Genomic DNA, 20,613 nt, shown 5'->3' with positions numbered 1-20,613 from the left:
ATTGATTTTTTGATGCAATAAACATGCATCAGTAATAAAAAAAAACTGAATAATGTTAAAGAAAAAAGATTTTTTTTTAATCATCTTGGTTTTTTTTTCCTGGAGTAGAGAGAACAGTATCTTCTGTGCCTCTGTAAATAGTCGATTTCATTTGCCAGGTCACTTTCAAATGATCTCAATATAAAGATGAATATGCATCATGGAAATAAAAATATGTTTTCCCTAATTTCTTTTGTCTGATAAAATAACAAAGAAAAATGCTTGTGCTTGGGAGAGGTGGTTTTATTACAAATAAGAGGACTTTTTCTTCTTAACAGAAAAACTGTGGGCAAAAACCAAGGGAGCCCATTACGTTGAAGAGATCATGCCAGTGTGCTCACTTCGGCAGCACATAATCTAAAATTGGAACGATGAAACACAGAAGATTAGCATGGCCTCTGTGCAAGGATAGTACATAAATTCATGAAGCATCCCACATTTTCATTGTACATCCCCGAAACTAAGATAACATGGTTAATTACAATGGAAAATAAATAAATAAATGATTTTTTTTTAAAAGAGGGATCATGCCAACAGATTTTTTTTTTCAAAGATTCAGATAAATTCATGGATAAGAAAGGGAAAGCAACTTACAGGGAACACTTAGATATTGGAGGCCATTATACCTAGTCGTGAGATGGTCTCTACTGTGACATTAAAAACATAGATACTAAGCTAATCTGTAACCGGTTTATTATGTGTCATGATCTTATTCTGACCTCCAAAAGCTGCATTTAATATGATCAAACACAACGGGATTCTTGTTGACTCATTGATATCATTGTCTTTTTCTGCTCTTTCCTGACCAGATGAAACGGTGATTCACCATCTACTGAACAATGCACAGATTCAGAATGAAATACTGCCAAGTACCCAGACCCCCACAGGACACTCACCATGCACCCCTACACACACAAAGAAGCCCCTCCCAGGCAGTTCTCTCCAGTTTATGACCTCATACAAGGCAGTAGAAGGTTCACCTTTTTTAATGACAGTGAATATTTGTGAGCACTTACTAAACTGTTTGTACACCTTAAAACCATCCGAGGGAGGTGTTGGATCCTTTTGTCTTCAGGTGAAGATACTAAGGAGTCCAGCAACTCGCCCAAGCCCTCCAGTGCAGGGAATGGAGGTGGCATGCTCTCCCCTCTACCCCCACAGCCTTAGGAATAGTAGTTGTTATTCCCTACCTGGTAAGGTACCCGTCAGAATCAACCCCCTGCATTTATACCATTTTCTCAACACATGTCTAGAATTTGAAATGTCACAAGGCATCTCTTGCCCTCAACGTTAGGGCTATCATTTGGCACATTATATGGTCTGGGTTTTTTAAGTGTGTTATTGATTTCTTGGAGCTGTAAATTTCTCACCCTTCACTCAGATGGGTGGAGAAAATGGACACTTTTTTAAATCTTGCCTATCATTCTTCTTATTGTGCCCACAAGCACCCACCAGCCAGTAGTAGCAGAGGGAAAATATTTACGTTTTAGTGCAATCCAGCCATCTGTCTGAGATTTTGAGGTATCTCTTGAGGTAACATCTCTTCAGGACTGCAAGGCAGAGCCCGCGGCCAGGATCATTCAGGAGACACAGCTAGATTTCTGCTTGGGACTCCCAGGTTGGGATAATGCCAGGCTTTCAGAAATTCCCCCATCTTCCCACATGCCTTCAGATGGGATACTCACTCACAGCAGTGGAGAAAGGGATCTATGGTCTAGGTGGTGTCCTTTTGCTTTTCTGATCTCTACATCAACCACCCTATTTGGACTGGTCACTTCTCTCTATACTTACATTTATTTCTTCTAATTTTTTTTTTTTTTTTTTTTTTTTTTTTTTTTTTAGAGAAGAGAAGGCAGAGAGAGAGAGAGAGAGAGAGAGAATCCATCCCAGCCAGGCTCCACACTGTCAGTGCAGAGCCTGACATGGGGCTCAAACCCATGAACTGTGAGATCATGACCTGAGCCAAAACCAAGAGTCTGATGCTTAACCAACTGAGCCATCCAGGAGCCCCCTATGCCTACATTTATAGCACAAATTCACATTTATAATTACGGTGCTTCGTATAACTTGTGGTTTGGTCTCTTTGGCTTGCTCTGGGCCTAGCAGCACTCACTGGTTAATTTGGTTCTTGGACATGTTGTGTGTGTAGGGGCCAGGGGTAAGTCACCCCTAGATGCGTCACTTTGGCATGCCAATTATTTAAAGCTAAAAGCCATCAAGGCGCAAAAGGCTCTGGAAGAAACTTTGACCTTCCCCTTAACCACCTAAAAGAATTTAGGGATAGAGGACCTGCTCCAGGAAGAGAGCTATCACCATAGATCACTATATTATATGAACTAAATGTGGTAGACAGGGAAGAACCTAGCAAGACTTGTTTGACCAAAGTCCTCTCTTGGTCCCATTGTTTCTGAGCAGCCCAACAAACACTGTCTACCAAACATTTACTCCTTTCATCTTCTTGTGAATTGCATTCCCTTCCCCTGAAGTCTCTTCTCCTTAGTTCAGGATGACACATATACCTCATTTTGTTTCCCTGTCTTTGGAATCTCAGGCTTATGTGCATTCCCCATAAACACAAAATTAAGGGCGCCTGGGTGGCGCAGTCGGTTAAGCGTCCGACTTCAGCCAGGTCACGATCTCGCGGTCCGTGAGTTCGAGCCCCGCGTGGGGCACTGGGCTGATGGCTCAGAGCCTGGAGCCTGTTTCCGATTCTGTGTCTCCCTCTCTCTCTGCCCCTCGCCTGTTCATGCTGTCTCTCTCTGTCCCAAAAATAAATAAACGTTGAAAAAAAAAAATTAAAAAAAAAAGAGTCCATTCTTTAAAAAAAAAAAAAAAAACACAAAATTAAATTTGACTTTCTCCTGTTCATTTAACATCAGTTTGATTCTTAGACAAGCCAGAAGAATTTGGAAGGGCAGGGAAAAATTTTCCCTCCCCAACAAATGTCTCCTGTGTGATCCTGGCCCAGGGGCTCTGCCTCGCAGCCTTCAGCTACATGGTGACATCCGCCGCCCTGGCCCCCCCAACCTCCACCCCAATCTAGAGCAACTTCCTCTTAGAGGAAGACTCTAAGCAAAATTAGAGTCTCAGCAAAATTTCATGTACTTCCTAGAGATTTGGGAGCCTTCTATGTCTTCTCTAGACCCTCCACTAAACAAAGGTGAGTGGGAAAGCTATGCTTAGGTCCCTCTTTTATGCCTAACAACAGTGGGTCACTGAGTTTAATTGGATGTGGTTTCTGTCACAAATTAGGGGGGAAATTGCAAATAATCCCCAACCCTCAAGAACAATATATCAGTCAAGGATGCAGCTCCCTGCCCTTGGCATTCCCTTCATATTATTTAAATAGTTTAGGCCAGAGAGGAGAGGTTGAGATGTCTCTCACTCCCTACATACTCTGCCTCTCTTGTCCTTCCTTATCCCATAATCCCTCAGGAAATAGGATTTCATTCCATCCTTAGGGCAGCAAGTCTCATGGATTCATAGGTAGATGGGGGTGTTTATTTACCTTTATGGAAGAAACTCTGATACTCTGATCCAAGTTCTCTCTGTTTGGTTCTTGATATGCTTAAAATGTGAGAAAACTGTCTCTTCCTCAACAAAGTCTGTTGTTGCAAAATTCCTGCAAAATTCTGTCTTCAACGGCAAAAATTGAATGTTAATTCTTTATGCTCTTTATACTCCTACTGTAACAACCCCTTATGAATACCTCACCTCAGCCGTATGAATCCCTCAGGGCATAGAGGAAAAATACATGGAAAAAGATAAAAAAGAAAAACACAAATATTTTTAAGAATACCACTCTAGTTACACTCATCTTTTCTTAACTTTTTTTCTAACTAAAACAGTGGACAGTTTTATTTTCACATTTCACAATACAAATGAAAGTTGCTTTTTTTTTTTTTTTTTTTTTTTTTTTTTTTTTTTTGGTCCCACTACTCCCCTGCCAAAACTATTCTCTCTTCGATCAGAAGGGGGAGTAAGTCTTCCTTGTCATATTGTTAGAAAACACCGTAAGTCACAGCACTGGGATCTCCAGGTGAGGTAGGACACGTAATGTAATATGGAGATAAAGAGGTTCCCATCTCTCCTTATCTGTCTGGTCTAGTCATTTCTGAGCACCATCAGGGGACGGGTGGGAGGTCTCATCATGGGGGACCCAGGCATTAGAGGCACACAGCCTCTAATAAGCAGCCTCATTCCAGAAGCCAGTCCCACTGGCATCTACCCAGGGGGAGGAAGGCCTTTCGTTGGCATCATGGAAGGGCCCTCCATATGGGGTATTGGCATCATACCCGGGTGAGGAGGACCCAGGAGACTTGGGGAGTCAGGATCATTGCCCCTGGAGGAGGGGGAGCAGGAGCAGAGAACAGAGTAGGAGGTATCTTTCCTTGTTGAAATGCTGAGGCTGTTTTGTTGATCAGATCCGGTTCTGACAGTAGGCTTTCACAGTCTCTTTGCGTTTCCTACCACCTCAGTGTGTCTTTCTCACAGATGGAGAGTCATGGACGAGGTGTGTGTCACAGGAGTCACCATAAAACATAGGCCTGTTGCTCTGTAGGCATTGGCCACTCTGTCCTGAGCCGCCCGGAAATGACCCAAATACACTCATATTTAACGGCTATAAGTGCGTGCATATTTTCTATGACTCTTTTAGGTAAATACTGCTTCTCCTTTTTTTTTCTTCAAAACGTTCCCCTATTCAACTTCAGAGCTGTTCTTTTATCCCTTTATGCCACTTACGAGCTTTTCCGTTGACCTTTCTCTAGAGCAATAACGGGTACAGGTAAGTCTTTTACTCTTGATATAAAACTACTAGGAATAATGAAACTAATGTCAGAAAGTGTTCCTCATCTTCTTATCATTTAGCAATACTTTGCTTGAGGTATCATTTCATTTCTGAGGCATGTTTACCCCCATTTGTGTGATTCTGATGGTCTGACTTATCGCGCATTCAGTGGGTGTGGATTTTCATGGCTGAGAAACTTACCTCCACAGTTTCAGTATCAACAACAGTAGCAAGGCAGAAGCAAATGCCTAAGAGCTTCACTCTTCTGAAGGCAGCGAAATGAATACAGCGCACCAAAGAGAAGCAGCATGAGTTGCTCTAACGACATGTGGAAGATGCACAGAAATGATGGTGGCTACAGTGCATCCTGAAAACATCCTAGTTCTGAGGGAGGCCCAGCAAAGTGGGTGTGATGGGGGGCGGGGGGGTAAAATAGTTGGAGTTCTCACTTTCCCACACAGGCTGGGGGCAGACCCAAGCCGGGCACTCACACCCAGGCATAGAACCCTGAGCTGCCTCCTAAGACACTAAGACAAGGGAAGCTAAAGCCAAGAAGGTTGGTTAGGATTTGGAAATTCCAACCAACCAACACTCTCTAAAGCTGATCGGCAGCAGACTAATCTGAGAAAGACACTGTCATCAGAAAAAAATTTTTTCAACAGGCATTAATTTATAGGTTCTGTGTTTTAGACTGTGTCCAAGCCCGTGAGAAGATCCTCCTTGTTCTTAAGCTGGGAGACTCTTCAAGGATGAAAACATTAACCCAAATAAGAATAATGCTCCAACGCCACCCAAACTGTAGATACCATGTAATTTTGCAATGTAAAATACACTAAGCTCCTGAGGCATCTGGCTGGCTTAGCCAGTAGAGCATGTGACTCTTGACCTCAGGATCCCAAGCTAAGGCCCCCACATTGGGCATAGAGCCTGTTTAATTTAAAAATAAAAAAAAAATTTTCAGGGGCACCTGGGTGGCTCAGTCGGTTAGGCATCCAGCTTCAGCTCAGGTCATGATCTCACGGTTCATGGGTTTGAGCCCCATGTCGGGCTCTGTACTAACAGCTCAGAGCCTGGAGCCTGCTTTAGATTCTGTGTCTCCCTAGCTGTCTGCCCTTCCCCTGTTCATGCTCTGTCTCTCTGTCTCTCAAAAATAAATAAATGTTAATTTTTAATTAATTAAAAAATAAATTAATAATAATAAAAATTTTTAAACCTCTAAGCTCCTAAATGGATAGCTATTTACCCCTGTTCATGTAGCATTATTGACAACAGCCAAACAGTGGAAATAACCCAAATGTGTATCGACAGGTGGATGGATAAACAAAGTGAGCTATTCATACAATGGACTATTACTCAGCCTTGAAAAGGAAGGAAATCGTGACACAAGCTACAACATAAATGAAACTTGATGTCGTGGTAACTGACATAAACAAATAAACTGACATAAACAAAGGGACAAATGTTAGATGGGGTACTCAAATATTCAAATTCACAGAGACAGAAAGAACTGAAGTTGCCAGAAGCTGGGGAGAGAGAAGAATAGGAAATTAGTGTTCTATGAGTTGAGTTTCCGTTTGGAAAGATGAAAAAGTTCTGGAGATGGACAGTGGTGATGGTTGCACAGGACTGTGAATGTGCTTACTGCCAATGAGCTGTGCACTTAAAAATTGTTCAGGGGCTGGGGCGCCTGGGTGGCTCAGTCAGTTATGCTTCCAACTTCGGCTCAGGTCATGATCTCACAGTTCATGTGTTCAAGCCCCACATCGGGCTCTGTGCTGACAGCTCAGAGCCTGGAGCCTACTTCGAGTTCTGTGTCTCCCTCTCTCTCTGCCCCTCTCCTGGTCACACTCTGTCTCTGTCTCAAAAATAAATAAATATTAAAAAAAATTTTTTTCGGGGGGCGCCTGGGTGGCTCAGTCGGTTAAGCATCCAACTTCGGCTCAGGTCATGATCTCGCAGTCTGTGAGTTCGAGCCCCATGTCGGGCTCTGTGCTGACAGCTCGGAGCCTGGAGCCAGTTTCAGATTCTGTGTCTCCCTCTCTCTGCCCCTCCCCCGTTCATGCTCTCTCTCTGTCTCAAAAATCAATAAACGTTAAAAAAAAATTTTTTTTTTAAATTTTTTTAATTGTTCAGGGGCACCTGGGTGGCTCCATCGGTTGAGTGTCCAGCTCTTGGTTTCGGCTCAGATCATGATCTCACAGTTTGTGAGATCAAGCCCCACATCAGGCTCTGCGCTGGCAGTATGGAGCCTGCTTGGGATTCTCTCTCCCTCTCTCTCTGCTCCTCCCCTGCTTGCACTCTCTCCCTCTCTCTTTCTCTCTCAAAATACATAAACTTTAAAAAATTGTTAAAAGGGAAATTTTACATTATATATATTTTACCACAACATAAACACACACACACACACACACACACACACACCCCCTCCTAGAACTGTGTCCTTGTTCTGAATATAAAATGTTCCTCAAATATGCTCTTGTACTTGCTTATGTACGATTGAGGATTTGATTTTCTTTTTAAGGTCCCAGTCCTGGAAAGCACACTTTCACCTGCTGTAAACCCACTTCCTCTGCCTCAGGGGCACCCTCCTCACATTGGATTAGAGGAGGCAGAGGAGGACCCCAGGACTTCTGTCTCTCAGGCTAAAGCATCTTGGCCCCTTTCTGACACGTCCCTGCTTGCCCCAGGTGACAGCTACCACTCTTGGTGACAGCTGAACCCAAAGGGCTCTTTGCCTGCTCAGAAATCAGCCCGGCAATGACAGGTATCACTCTGAACATGCATTAAAGTTTCAGAACAGTTTGAAACAGTGTGAGACAGGGAGGGAGGACAGCCAGGACCTCCAGGGCCTCACCCTAGCTCTTGACTGAGGAAGCGAAGTGAAGGGTCCTGATGGGGAAGTTAGAGAATACAGTAAAATCTTGGTTTGTGAGCATAATTCCTTCCGGAAACATGCCTGTAATCCAAAGCACTTGTATATAAATGTGAATTTCCCCATAAGAAATAATGGAAACTCATGTGATTCATTCCGCAACCCAAAAGTATTCACATAAAAATGATTACAGTACTGTAATATAATACAAAATAATAAAGAAAATACAAACTATAAAAAAATAAACTAATCTGTACCTACCTTTGCAAACTTTTGTGGCTGGTGTGAGGGAGGTTATTATGGAGGACGACTTTCATGATCACTAACGGAATCACTGCTATCTTTTGGCTCAATGGAATCTTTTTCTTTTCATGCAACTGTAACAAGGGACGTATCCAATGACACTTGCTTTTGCCTCCTTTTAAGGACGTCAAGGAAATGTGACATTACACTGATAATCACCCACAATCCTGCAGTGAGAGAGAAAAGAACCATTGGCTCAGTTGTGATCATGTGACATTCAGTGTCACGTACGACTCCTATTACAGGACATCGCTCGTTTATCAAGTTAAAATTTGTTAGAAATGTTTGCTCGTCTTGCAGAACACTCCCAGAACAAGCTACTCGCTATCCAAGGTTTTATTGTACTCTAGTTGCTCTTCTTTCTGACCTTGCACAAGACCACATGAATGTCCCCGCCGCCCCGCCCCGCCGGTGTGGACCCTAACCTGCTTGGAAGTACCATATTACCTCTGAGTCCAAATGCCTTCAACACGAGTTGGAGTAAGGGTTACAAACTGAGGCAGTAAACCCATCTGTGGCCTTTAGAAAGTACCTTCTATCAGGAGTTGGAATGTGACTAGAAACATGTTGAGGTCCTTTCATCCTGACAGCCCTATGTGCCTGGTCTTCATCCTGGCCCCTCTGTCAACCACTCATCTGTGTGGAGGACTCCAAGTTAAGCTTCAGGGATGCACTTCCCCACTTGTCATAAAATCTCATTGCAAGGGTGCCTGGGTGGCTTAGTCGGTTGAGTGTCTGACTTTGGCTCAGGTCATGATCTCACAGTTCGTTAGTTCAAGCCCCGCATCAGTCTCTGTGCTGACAGCTCAAAGCCTGGAGCCTGTTTCGGATTCTGTGTCTCCCTCCCTCTCTGCCCCTCCCCCACTTATGCTCTGTCTCTCTCTCTCTCTCTCTCTCTCTGTCTGTCAAAAATAAATAAACATTAAAAAAAATTAAAAATCTCATTGCAGGCAGGCACACATCTGGTTCTTCTTTCTTGGGGGTTTTAAAAACAGGTCGGAAATCTCAAAAGAAGTTATTGGATAAAAACTTTTAGCTGGATCAATGTAATAAATTTTTTTTTTTTTTTTTTTTTTTTTTTTTTTTTTTTTTTTTTTTTTTTTTAGTAAATAGACTTTTTGACAAGAATAGGTCAGTCCTGGTGTCCTTGCAGAATTTGTTCATTTCAAATCTGTGTGTTCCAGGGCTCACAGTGACAGAGTCTCAAACCTGAGACCTTTTGTGGGAGATTCAAGGAAAGAGGCGAAAACAATACCATATGAACAGGAAATAGGAGGGCACTTGGGATTGGCTCAGCTCAGGCTTGAATTAAACCATTCATTAAAGCTCTGAATTTTCTCTAAGCATTTGGCAGCAATTTCACCCACGAATGGCTTACAGTATCACTTAATTTCCCATTGGAGCTCTGGAGGAAATAATGATGCTAAGAATAAAATGAAATAATAGATGTGTAAGCACCTAGCTCAGTGTCTGGTACCATGTCGGCGCCTGGTTGAATTTGAAAAACAGTAATATCGTCTTTCATCCAACCAGTTCTAAAGCCATTTCTGTGTCGACACTTGATGGCGGTGTTGAATGGCAATGTTAAGTTGTCTGTTGGTTGCTTCAGTCTCCAATACATGTAACTCCTGGGTGTGGGAAGGAAGGCACGCAACAGGGCTCCTTCACCTACCACTTCGCAGAAAGAAAAAACCTAGAGGGTTCAGCTCAACTCTCTCTCCTAACCTCCAAAAATAGTTATGCTTCAGGAATGAGACAAGTCTAAGAAAGAGCAACAGGACGAAAAAATCACATGAATCCACTGCCCCCCCCTCCCCAGTCCTGTCCATAATAGGATTAAAAATGCTTAAAGGGTACAGTAGACCCCATGAAGACATGACTCACTTATCTTGTGGATTTAGGGAGACAGCTGCAGCCTCCTTGCACACCGTCTGCACTCTCAAGAGTGAAAGAAAATTGCCAGACCAAGACAACCGTATTGATACTGGCTTGTTTTTTCAAAGGATAAACCCTTACATGACAGAGCTTGGTTTTACAAGCCTAAATGGGAAAAGGTTCCTCAGTAGATATTGGAGTCCTCCTTATTTATAACTTGTTCGCTAATGGCATGCTTCTTACATCACTTGAACCACCTGAAAGTTTTGTTGTTTTCACTGTTATTGTTTGAGAGAGAGAGACAGAGAGAGAGGGCAAGTGCCAGCTGGGGAGGGGCAGAAGGAGACGGAGAGAGAGAATCCCAAGCAGGGCTTGAATCCACGACTGTGAGATCATGACCTGAGGCAAAACCAAGAGTTGGACACTCAAATGACTGAGCCACCCACTTGCCCCAAGAAAGATTTTATTTTTGATGTAGGCTTTTTGCTTGGAGCAGTAAGCCTAGGCTTCATTTCCTGTGTGCTTTCAGCATTATTTATTTTTCTTGATTTCTCTAAAACACTGTTGTCCTAGATTCTACTCCACCTCAGAGCCATTTTTATTCTTTAAAACCAAATAGGTGGTTTCTTTCCTTTGTTTGTTTTTGTTTCCTGACTTTTATGTTTAGTGGGAATGAAGCCTCATGCTAGGGTATTCCTTGTGAGATAACCCGGTATCCTCTTATTATCTGCATTCTTATTTCAGAAGGCTCTAGAACCACCCTAGACAATGTGTAGGCAGAGAAGAGAAAAACTGCAATGAAACTACTACTTGAGCAGGATCTGTAGAGAAGACAGAAATGTCTGAATATGTTCATACCCTCTCTCTTGGTCACCAAAAGAACACTAATTTTCTTTTTTTTTTTTAACATTCATTTTTGAGAGACAGAGACAGAGCATGAGTGGGGGAGGGGCAGAGAGAGAGGGAGACACAGAATCCGAAGTAGGCTCCAGGCTCTGAGCTGTCAGTACAGAGCCCAATGCGGGGCTCGAACTCATGGACCACAAGATTATGACTTGAGCTGAAGTCAGACGCTTAACCGACTGAGCCACCCAGGCGCCCCAAGAACACTAATTTTCTAGGTGTAAGACATCTTTCTTTAGCCCCCAACTGTGTCTCCCCCTCTCAGAACCATTTTATGAGGAGATTGAAAGCTTTGGTGAGAGACTCTGGGTTTGGGCTGGAGCACACGTTCAATGCTCAAAACATTACAATTCTGTCTTAGCCTTCACCTTCTGCTTGCCCAGGGCCTCAAGGTCAACCAGGGGTTGAGGCCTTCTCAGGTCTTTTCTGGGTATGCTCACAGCCTGGCAGATGGCTTTCTAGATTCCCAGGAATAAGTCAAAGCTTTTCTTTTTTTTTTTATATGAAATTTATTGACAAATTGGTTTCCATACAACACCCAGTGCTCATCCCAAAAGGTGCCCTCCTCAATACCCATCACCCACCCTCTCCTCCCTCCCACCCCCCATCAACCCTCAGTTTGTTCTCAGTTTTTAACAGTCTCTTATGCTTTGGCTCTCTCCCACTCTAACCTCTTTTTTTTTTTTTCCTTCCCTTCCCCTCCCCCATGGGTTCCTGTTAAGTTTCTCAGGATCCACATAACAGTGAAACCATATGGTATCTGTCTTTCTCTGTATGGCTTATTTCACTTAGCATCACACTCTCCAGTTCCATCCACGTTGCTACAAAAGGCCATATTTCATTTTTTCTCATTGCCACGTAATATTCCATTGTGTATGTAAACCACAATTTCTTTATCCATTCATCAGTTGATGGACATTTAGGCTCTTTCCATAATTTGGCTATTGTTGAGAGTGCTGCTATGAACATTGGGGTACAAGTGGCCCTATGCATCAGTACTCCTGTATCCCTTGGATAAATTCCTAGCAGTGCTATTGCTGGGTCATAGGGTAGGTCTATTTTTAATTTTCTGAGGAACCTCCACACTGCTTTCCAGAGCGGCTGCACCAATTTGCATTCCCACCAACAGTGCAAGAGGGTTCCCGTTTCTCCACATCCTCTCCAGCATCTATAGTCTCCTGAGTTGTTCATTTTGGCCACTCTGACTGGCGTGAGGTGATATCTGAGTGTGGTTTTGATTTGTATTTCCCTGATAAGGAGCGACGCTGAACATCTTTTCATGTGCCTGTTGGCCATCCGGATGTCTTTAGAGAAGTGTCTATTCATGTTTTCTGCCCATTTCTTCACTGGGTTATTTGTTTTTCGGGTGTAGAGTTTGGTGAGCTCTTTATAGATTTTGGATACTAGCCCTTTGATATGTCATTTGCGAATATCTTTTCCCATTCCGTTGGTTGCCTTTTAGTTTTGTTGGTTGTTTCCTTTGCTGTGCAGAAGCTTTTTATCTTCATAAGGTCCCAGTAATTCACTTTTGCTTTTAATTCCCTTGCCTTTGGGGATGTGTCGAGTAAGAGATTGCTACGGCTGAGGTCAGAGAGGTCTTTTCCTGCTTTCTCCTCTAAGGTTTTGATGGTTTCCTGTCTCACATTTAGGTCTTTTATCCATTTTGAGTTTATTTTTGTGAATGGTGTGAGAAAGTGGTCTAGTTTCAACCTTCTGCATGTTGCTGTCCAGTTCTCCCAGCACCATTTGTTAAAGAGGCTGTCTTTTTTCCATTGGATGTTCTTTCCTGCTTTGTCAAAGATGAGTTGGCCATACGTTTGTGGGTCTAGTTCTGGGGGTTCTATTCTATTCCATTGGTCTATGTGTCTGTTTTTGTGCCAAGGTCAAAGCTTTTCAAAGCCTGCTGTGTATATCTTCTTTCCCAAATTTTCCTTCTAAGTTTCGGCCAGGCTTGTTTGTCCCAGCTGGTATCACAGCTTAAAGCAGCCCAGATGTCAAACAATTGCTGCTTATTGTTCTTGACAAACACCTTGGAGATAGAGCCTTTCCCATAGTTTGGAGTCAGGTCAGGTAACTACAAGACCATTCCTCTTACTAATTGCATTTTGTTTCAAAATATGTAGTTCTTTTTCATTAAAAGTATGCTATTTGTGTTAAAATGTAACTAGTGCTTTTTCAATGAAGTAATATAATTCTTTTCTCACTTTTAATATTGACTACATTAAATATTGATAGATTGATAGATATAATCCATATAAATGACATGTCTTTTGGGTCCTCAATGATTTTTAAGAATGTTAAGGAGTTCCAATATCAAAACATTTTAAAACTACCAGCTTAGCTAAAAGTAAGAATCTAAAGTTAAAGGATTTTTCCTTTAACACTTTAAAACTACTTCTCCATTATGTTCTTGCATTCCATGTCATGGAAGAGAAGTAAGCATCAATTTTATTCTTGTTCCTTTATGAGTTATCTGTTCTTTCTTCCTGGAAGCTTTCAGAATTTTAACTGCTTTTTAGTTCTTAAATTTTATGATAGCATATGTAGGTGTAGGTTTCTTCTTACTTTTCCTATTCTGTACTCTATGAATTCTTTCTACTTTCGCTCATTCTGGAAAGTTGTCAGTCATTATTCCATAAAATATTTACTTCTCTGTTTATTTTTTTCTTCTCCTTTGAAGCTTTCTATTTTTATACAGATGCTAATATCTCTTTATTCACATCTCTTTACTTTTTGTTCCTTTTCTTAATCAGTGGCAGTTCCTCAAAGTAATTATATAGGGTTCTAATTTATGTTTTTATATTTTTGAGTTCTCATTCTATTCTATTATCTTCATCTCTTTCATTGTGAAACATGAAAACAGAGGAAAATACATAAAACATAAATATATAGTTTAACAAATTATTGCAGAGTGAATATTCATACAATCACCCCCAAGGCTGATTTCATGGGGGCGCAGTTACACAGGGACTCCCACTTAGAGGGGCTCCATGCTTGGTCTGATGACCTAGTGTCACTGTCTTGATATTTCTAATAATCTTAAAAACAAGGGACCCCACATTTCCATGTTGTATAGACTCCACAATTTATGTAGCTCCTCCTGATGACCATCCATGTCAAGAAATAAATAATTGCCTTATGTCCAAAGCCCCACCCTGTCCCTTCCCAGTTACAATCCCTTTTCTTCCCACGAAGATAAGATCTATCTTGACTTCTATGGCAACCACTTTATTGATTTTCTTATAACTTTACTAGCTGTGTATGATCCTCAATACTATAGTTTAGTTTTCCCCGCCTTACTGAATATTTCATATTGTAGCACATCATCACGATTACAGATGCCACTAAAATACTATTTGTGAAAAATTATAGGGAATGGAAATCCTGACAAGATGGCTGATTATCATAGGCTCTTGCTTCCCCCTCCAAAGCAACCCTGAAGATGTCACGTAGAAAAGAGCCATGGGGCGCCTGGGTGGCTCTGTCGGTTAAACATCCAACTCTTGATTTCATCTCAGGTCATGATCTCACGGTCATGGGATCGAGACCTGCATCAGGCTCCAAGCTGGATGTGGAGTCTGCTTGGGATTCTCTGTCCCTCTTTGTCTATCCCTCCCCCACTCGCACACACTCACATTCTGTCTCTCTCTCTCTCTCTTTTCTCTCTCTCAAAAAAGAAAAATAAAGAAAAGAGTCATGAATGGAGCTAAGGAATTAATGTAAAAAGAAAGAGAAAGCTACAATGTCCCAAGCAGCATGTCACAATGATGACCTAATAAGGTACCTGCACAAACAATAATGAGCAAGCAATCCCTCAATGAACATGTGTAATAAATGTCCAGGGGAAAAGTACCTGGTGCAATAAAAGCACATAATGGAGATCTGACCAAGCCTGAAGTGTCTGAGATCTTCCCAGGAGTAACTTTTGCTCTGAGGTCCAAAGGAGTTAACTGAGATGAGATCCTTGCTTTTGGAAGGAGCACGACAGGGCTGAAGGATTCTAAGAAGACAGTATGTAGCAAGCAGACGAACCTGGAGAGAGAAGCAGGGTCCAGATCAGACAGGCTTTATCCCAACTGCAAAGATTTAAAATAGGTTAGTGACGTGATCCAGTTGGGTTTTAAATGGTTACCTGAGTTACAGAGAACACACTGGCAGGGAAAAGTGGAAAGGAGAGACCCATTACATGGCCCCAAAGGCACTCCAGGTGAGATATGCTAATGGCTCATCTAGGGCAGTGGCAATGAAAGGGGAGAGACACAGATTGATCTGGAAGATATGAAGAAGTAAAATGGTCAGTTGTGGTTGGGGAAGTTGAAGCCAAAGGATGTATCTGGATGAAGAACAATGCCCAATTCCTGACATGCACATCTGGGGGAATTGTGGTACCTTTCGCTGAGTTAGGAAACCCAAAAAGGGGAATGTGATGGGGGGGGTTGGGGGGGGGGTGTCCCAAGAGTAAGCTTGGTAGAGTTTTAGACATGGTGGTTTAGCTTTCCTTGGAGACATCCTGTGGAAGTGTTGAGTGGACAGTGTGGACCTTAAAAGCCTTTCACGTGGCTTCAGGGGCTCCTGGGTGGCTCAGTTGGTTAAGCCTCTGACTTCAGCTCAGGTCATGATCTCACAACTCATGGGTTCAAGCGCCCCCCCCCCCCTCCTCCCCGCCTCCCGTCAGGCTCTGTGCTGACAGCTCAGAGCCTGGAGCCTGCTTCAGATTCTGTTTCTCCCTCTCTCTCTGCCCCTCCCCTGCTCATGCTCTGTCTCTCCCCCCCTCTCAAAAATAAATAAACATTAAAAAAAAAAGCTGTCATGTGGCTTCAGATCACACACAGGAGTTTATCGTTTAAGAAAGAAAAAAGAAACAGAAGGAAGGAAAGAAAGAAAGAAAGGAAGGAAGGAAGGAAGGAAGGAAGGAAAGAAAAGAAAAGGCACAAAAACAATAGTTACTTCGTGCATCTTTCTTATTCCTTTCTCCAGTTCCTGGAGAAACTAATGAAGTCACAGGCACTATTCTAACTGGGACAGTCTCATTCCCAGGTAAGGACTCTATCTGAAGAGCTCTATAACCTATAACCTCTGATATACAACTATTCCCAGTCCCTGGACATTAAATAACACTAATACTAATAATAAAAATAATAATAATACATTTAACTCAAAACAACTCGAGAGAACTCCTTAAAGAGCACCGTATAGATTCTGAGCTCTTCTTTTTGGGTGCCTACAAACATATTGAACATAGGTGCTCATGGAGAATGATGACGAGACTGGACACAGAGCTCTTGCTCAGTAAAGGAGAGCAATTAGGTAGAAGAATCTGACTTTCTGCATCAATAGTTTTTCAGACAGTATGTGCATCACTTTTCCTTAAAAAGCTGCAGATGTATTCCATATGAATGTAATACTTCAGCACTAATCGTTAATAATTCAAGAGTTCCCACCATACCACTATTCCAACAAAGTCCGATGACTTCCATTGCATCAGTGATCAGTGTTTAAAAATGGACACTCATTTGACTCATCTCACAAGGGAGTGGAGGGTAAGTAATCTACCATGCTAGCATGTCAGCCAAGGTCAAGACACTCTTCAAGCTTTCCCTTTGTTCTAATAGCAATGTCCCATATAGAAACAGGCGTTTCTTACTTGTCATGTCTGCTTCTCCTTGCATGATAAATAAAATTCTCTTAGCACCAATTATTAATTTATTAATTATCGCCAAATAAAAATCTGTTAAAAATACCCAGAGGATGGGTCCTGGAGGTTCACAGCTGCAGATCCAACAGAGTTTATGAACTTGTTGCCAATGAATTAGGAGGCTTCCATATGCTCAGAGGCCATTATCTGAACCAAAAATAAAATTTCTAATTATTTCCATCCATAAAATGTCCAGCAGAATGCTATGCTATGCTAATTTTAAGAATATAGAGTAATGTAACAGATGTCATGGGTGGGCCACTACCTAGGAGGGACAAAACCCTTCAGTGAAGGAAGTGTTCTTTTTGGCATTATCATATTTCATGAGTTATGAGCTCCTATTATTGAATAAGAAACAACAGTGCATTATTGGAATGTCCTCTCTCGCCCAGACTCTGAAACAGGTGTTTTCCATGGTATCTTGTTCAATCCCCACAATTTACAAGGTGCATATGACCTGTGTTTTACAAAGGCAAATCCTAAACACATTAAGAAACTTGCTCCCAAGTCAAGTGCACAAGTAGACAGCAGAGCCATCAATTAATGCTTCATCTCTGGACCACAGAAACTCTACAGGAAATAATGGTAAGGAACAAGTGGCACCCTGCACATGTTAGAAATTCTAGAAGAAGAAAAAGAAATCCCCCAATAATGAAAATTTTCAATGTGCTTTTCACTTCAGGTCAATTCTTGGTCACGTCAGGATACAGAGAGCAGAAAAGACCTAAGCCACGGAAATCTTGTGAAAAGCTCTAAATCTGCCTCACCAATTCCTTTTCTTGTTTGGTGTAAGAGGTTAAATTAGGTTGTGAAGAACTAATGCACAAAGATCTAACATTAACTTGAGTTACAGGGAAACAATAGTCAGAATTAGAGTCCACGGCACATGTGAGCAAATGACTCCAGAATTCTTCCAATCTCCCTCTTTCTCTACGTGCAAACCAGGAATTAGACATTTCCTCAAGACAGAAGAGCAATGACAGTTATCACATTTTCACAACGACTTTTTTGATCGTTTAACGTCAAAACCCCTTGCTTTAGAATCTCTCTGCCACAACCTTCATTTTCTCCTCTTAGTTTTTGGGTTTCTTAATTTTTTTTTCCTTTCCATAGAAACCTAGGCTTCATATAAAATATTTTCTTATGAAGCTGAGGGATCTGCTGTTATGGGAACATACTGGTTCTGTGAGGGTGCTCTCTTAGGATCCTGGCCACTCTGAAAGTCATCTTATTCTGGGAGCAGGTCACCAACATTGGGTAGCCATATGATCCCTTTCAACGTCATCTCCTTTGCCATCTTTTGGAATAGAAATGTGCCCAGCCAAGGTCTCCATATTTCTCCCTGATCCACCCATGAGATTAATCCATCAAGTTAAAGATTACTAGAATCCACTAAATTCCATTTTTGAGATCTGTCCCTTCCCAATATCCAAGGATACAGCAGTCAGCTAAGTATCCCTCTTCAATTTGGTTTAAATGATGTTGTATCTAGAAGATATTCTTTAACCTGTGACATAGCATTTAGCTGTTTCCTAGTTTCATTATAGATATTGCCCTCCTATATTTGATACATTTTATTCACTTCCATAGTTTTCAGGGACAGGAATAAGGTAAACTTGCTCTTATTTTATCATCTTTCCAGAAATTTCTCCAATATGAATATTTAAATACTGGAAAAAATATTGAATATTCATCAAAGTTTGATTAAATATTGTATATTTAAATAGGCAGAGCCAGAGAGTCTGAGTAGCTCAGTCAGTTGAGCATCCCACTCTTGATTTTGGCTCAGGTCATGATGTCACAATTCATGAGATCCAGCCGTACGTCGGGCTCTATGCTGACAGTGTGAAGCCTGCTTGGGATTTTCTCCCTCCCTCTCTCTCTGCCCCTCCCCCTCTGCTCACTCTCTCTCTCTCTCTCAAAATAAATATTTTTGAAAAATTTTTAATGTTCATTTTTGAGCGAGTGAGCGAGTGAGAGAGACAGAGCATGAGCAGGGGAGGGGCAGAGAGAGAGTGAGACACAGAATCCGAAGCAGGCTCCAGACTCTGAGCTGTCAGCACCGAGCCCATCATGGGATTCGAACCCATGAACCGAGAGATCACGACCTGAGCCAAAGTCAGACACTCAACCGACTGAGCCACCTAGGTGCCCCCCAAATAAATATTTTTTTAATTTAAATAAATAGGCAGAGCTATACACTACTGAATATCAAGAAAAGATACCAAAAATGCAAGCACCTAAAACCTCTTCTGACGGTCAGTGTTGAGAGTACTTACCTAAGCTTTGTTCGAGTGTGAACCTTTGACACAGGCTTGAGAAATCATGTCACCCACTCCCTTTTAAACACTGGCTTACCAGTACTGGTCTCCTGTGCAGCGTGCTGGGACCCTATAGGAACACAGAGTTAGCAGGGAGGGTAACCATTCTACTAAGACATCCTATAGATAACCACCGACAACCCGGGTGGTTAGGCAGGCAGATTAGCTTGGACCATGAGCAGGAACCACAAACCGGTGCTTTGCGTGCCGTTTAGTAAGGAATTATTTGATGAGCAGTGGAAATATCTTCCTAGAGTATGAATTTCATAGTTACACACTGCGTATCAGCTGAACCTGAACCACAGCATGAAGCAGCCCCAAGACCACATGGCCTGGGTCACCAGACTACAACATAACCCTTGTCACAATGGGCTACTCACTTCTCTGCAGGTCCCACAAACATCCCTCTACCCGAACTTTTCCATTTCTGCTTGTCCATATTACCCATCTTCCCAGAGCCAACTCAAATGCTTTTCCCCCTCCATGAAGTCTTTATCGTTGCTTTCTCCGATCAAGATTATCCTTTCCCTACTTTGCATCTCTATTTTACCATCTGTCCTATGTCTCCATTCAGTCAATCATTAGTACCCAGCACCTATGATCGTCCAAGCCCTATTCTAAGGAGTATGGCCACAGTACCTAAAAAGGCACAGTTCTTGTTCTAGGAGCTCATAGTCAAGTGGATGACACAAAGTAACAATCAAAAATAATTTTATGTCAAGTGCAATTTGATGCTGTGAAGAAAAATTAAGCTAGGTGAAGGGTAAGATGACTAGAATGAATGACCCTGAAAGGGGTCAGGGAAGACTTCCCTGAGTATGTGACATTTGAGCAGAGACCAAATGGAGTGAGGGTGTGATCATGGTAAGGTGGGTGGAGAGCCTTTGGAGTAAAGAGAATAGTTGCAGAGGCCCCAAAGCAGGAATTAAATGCTCAGCTTACTTAAGGAACAGTAAGGGGATGCCTGGGTGGCTCAGTTGAGCATCTGCCTCTTGATTTGGGCTCAGTTCATGATCTCATGATTTGTGGGATCGAGCCCCACATTGGGCTCGGTGCTGGCAGCGTGGAATCTGCTTTGGATTCTCTCTTTCCCTATCTCTATCTCTGCCCCTCTCCTGTTCATGTGTATGCACTCCCTCTCTCCCTCTCTCAAAATAAGTAAACATTTTCTTCAAAAAAGGGAACCGTTAGAAGGCTAGTGTTGCCTTGGATGGTGGGGGAGACAGAATGGAAGGAAGTAACGTTTAGGAAGGCTAAGTGGAGTAGAGTCTGGTAGGCCTTAATGACTTCAGGAACTGCTCTGGACACCTCAACATCCTTTTCTTGGGTGAACTCCCACCATCCCCCATGTGGCTCTATTGAATCTCCATCACAACACCCCGCTTGCTTCCCAGCTACAAAACACATGACCCACGTCAGGTCTCCTCTCACCCAGTCAGGAGGTGATCACGTGACCCAAGCAGGGTCAAAAGTTTCAACAACTGCATTGCCACCTTGTGCCAGAGGCTGTCTGCACCCCACTCATCACTGCCAATGAGAGTCCTCATTGTCAAACAATTCATGCATAATCCAGATCCAGAATCTTATCCCAGCATCTGCATTTTGAGGTCAGACTCTGAGGAGGAGAATGGTATCCAGGGGTGTTCTGATGATGGATGCCTGAAAGGGGGAAGCAAGGAAGCAGAGTTGGCCAGAGGAAGAAGATGAGCCTCAACGCAGTCCCACTGGCGGTCTCCGTGCTTCCCATGGGAAGTCTTGATGCTGGGATGACCCTTCAGAGTTATCCTGAGTTGGGACAAGAGGACTGAGCCTTTGT

General features: G+C 42.4%; 1 non-coding gene across 1 annotated transcript; it reads left to right on the top strand.

Annotated features, from left to right (window-relative positions):
• Positions 1-372: 372 nt before the first annotated feature.
• Positions 373-482, top strand: LOC111556766. The gene has a single exon (XR_002736499.2). It is a non-coding gene; the product is annotated as a U6 spliceosomal RNA (small nuclear RNA).
• Positions 483-20,613: the final 20,131 nt, after the last annotated feature.

Source organism: Felis catus, chromosome A1, assembly GCF_018350175.1.
Source record: "Felis catus isolate Fca126 chromosome A1, F.catus_Fca126_mat1.0, whole genome shotgun sequence".
NCBI classification, from domain to species: domain Eukaryota; kingdom Metazoa; phylum Chordata; class Mammalia; order Carnivora; family Felidae; genus Felis; species Felis catus.
Note: the sequence above shows the minus strand (reverse complement) of the source record. Positions and strands in the feature narration are given on the sequence as shown.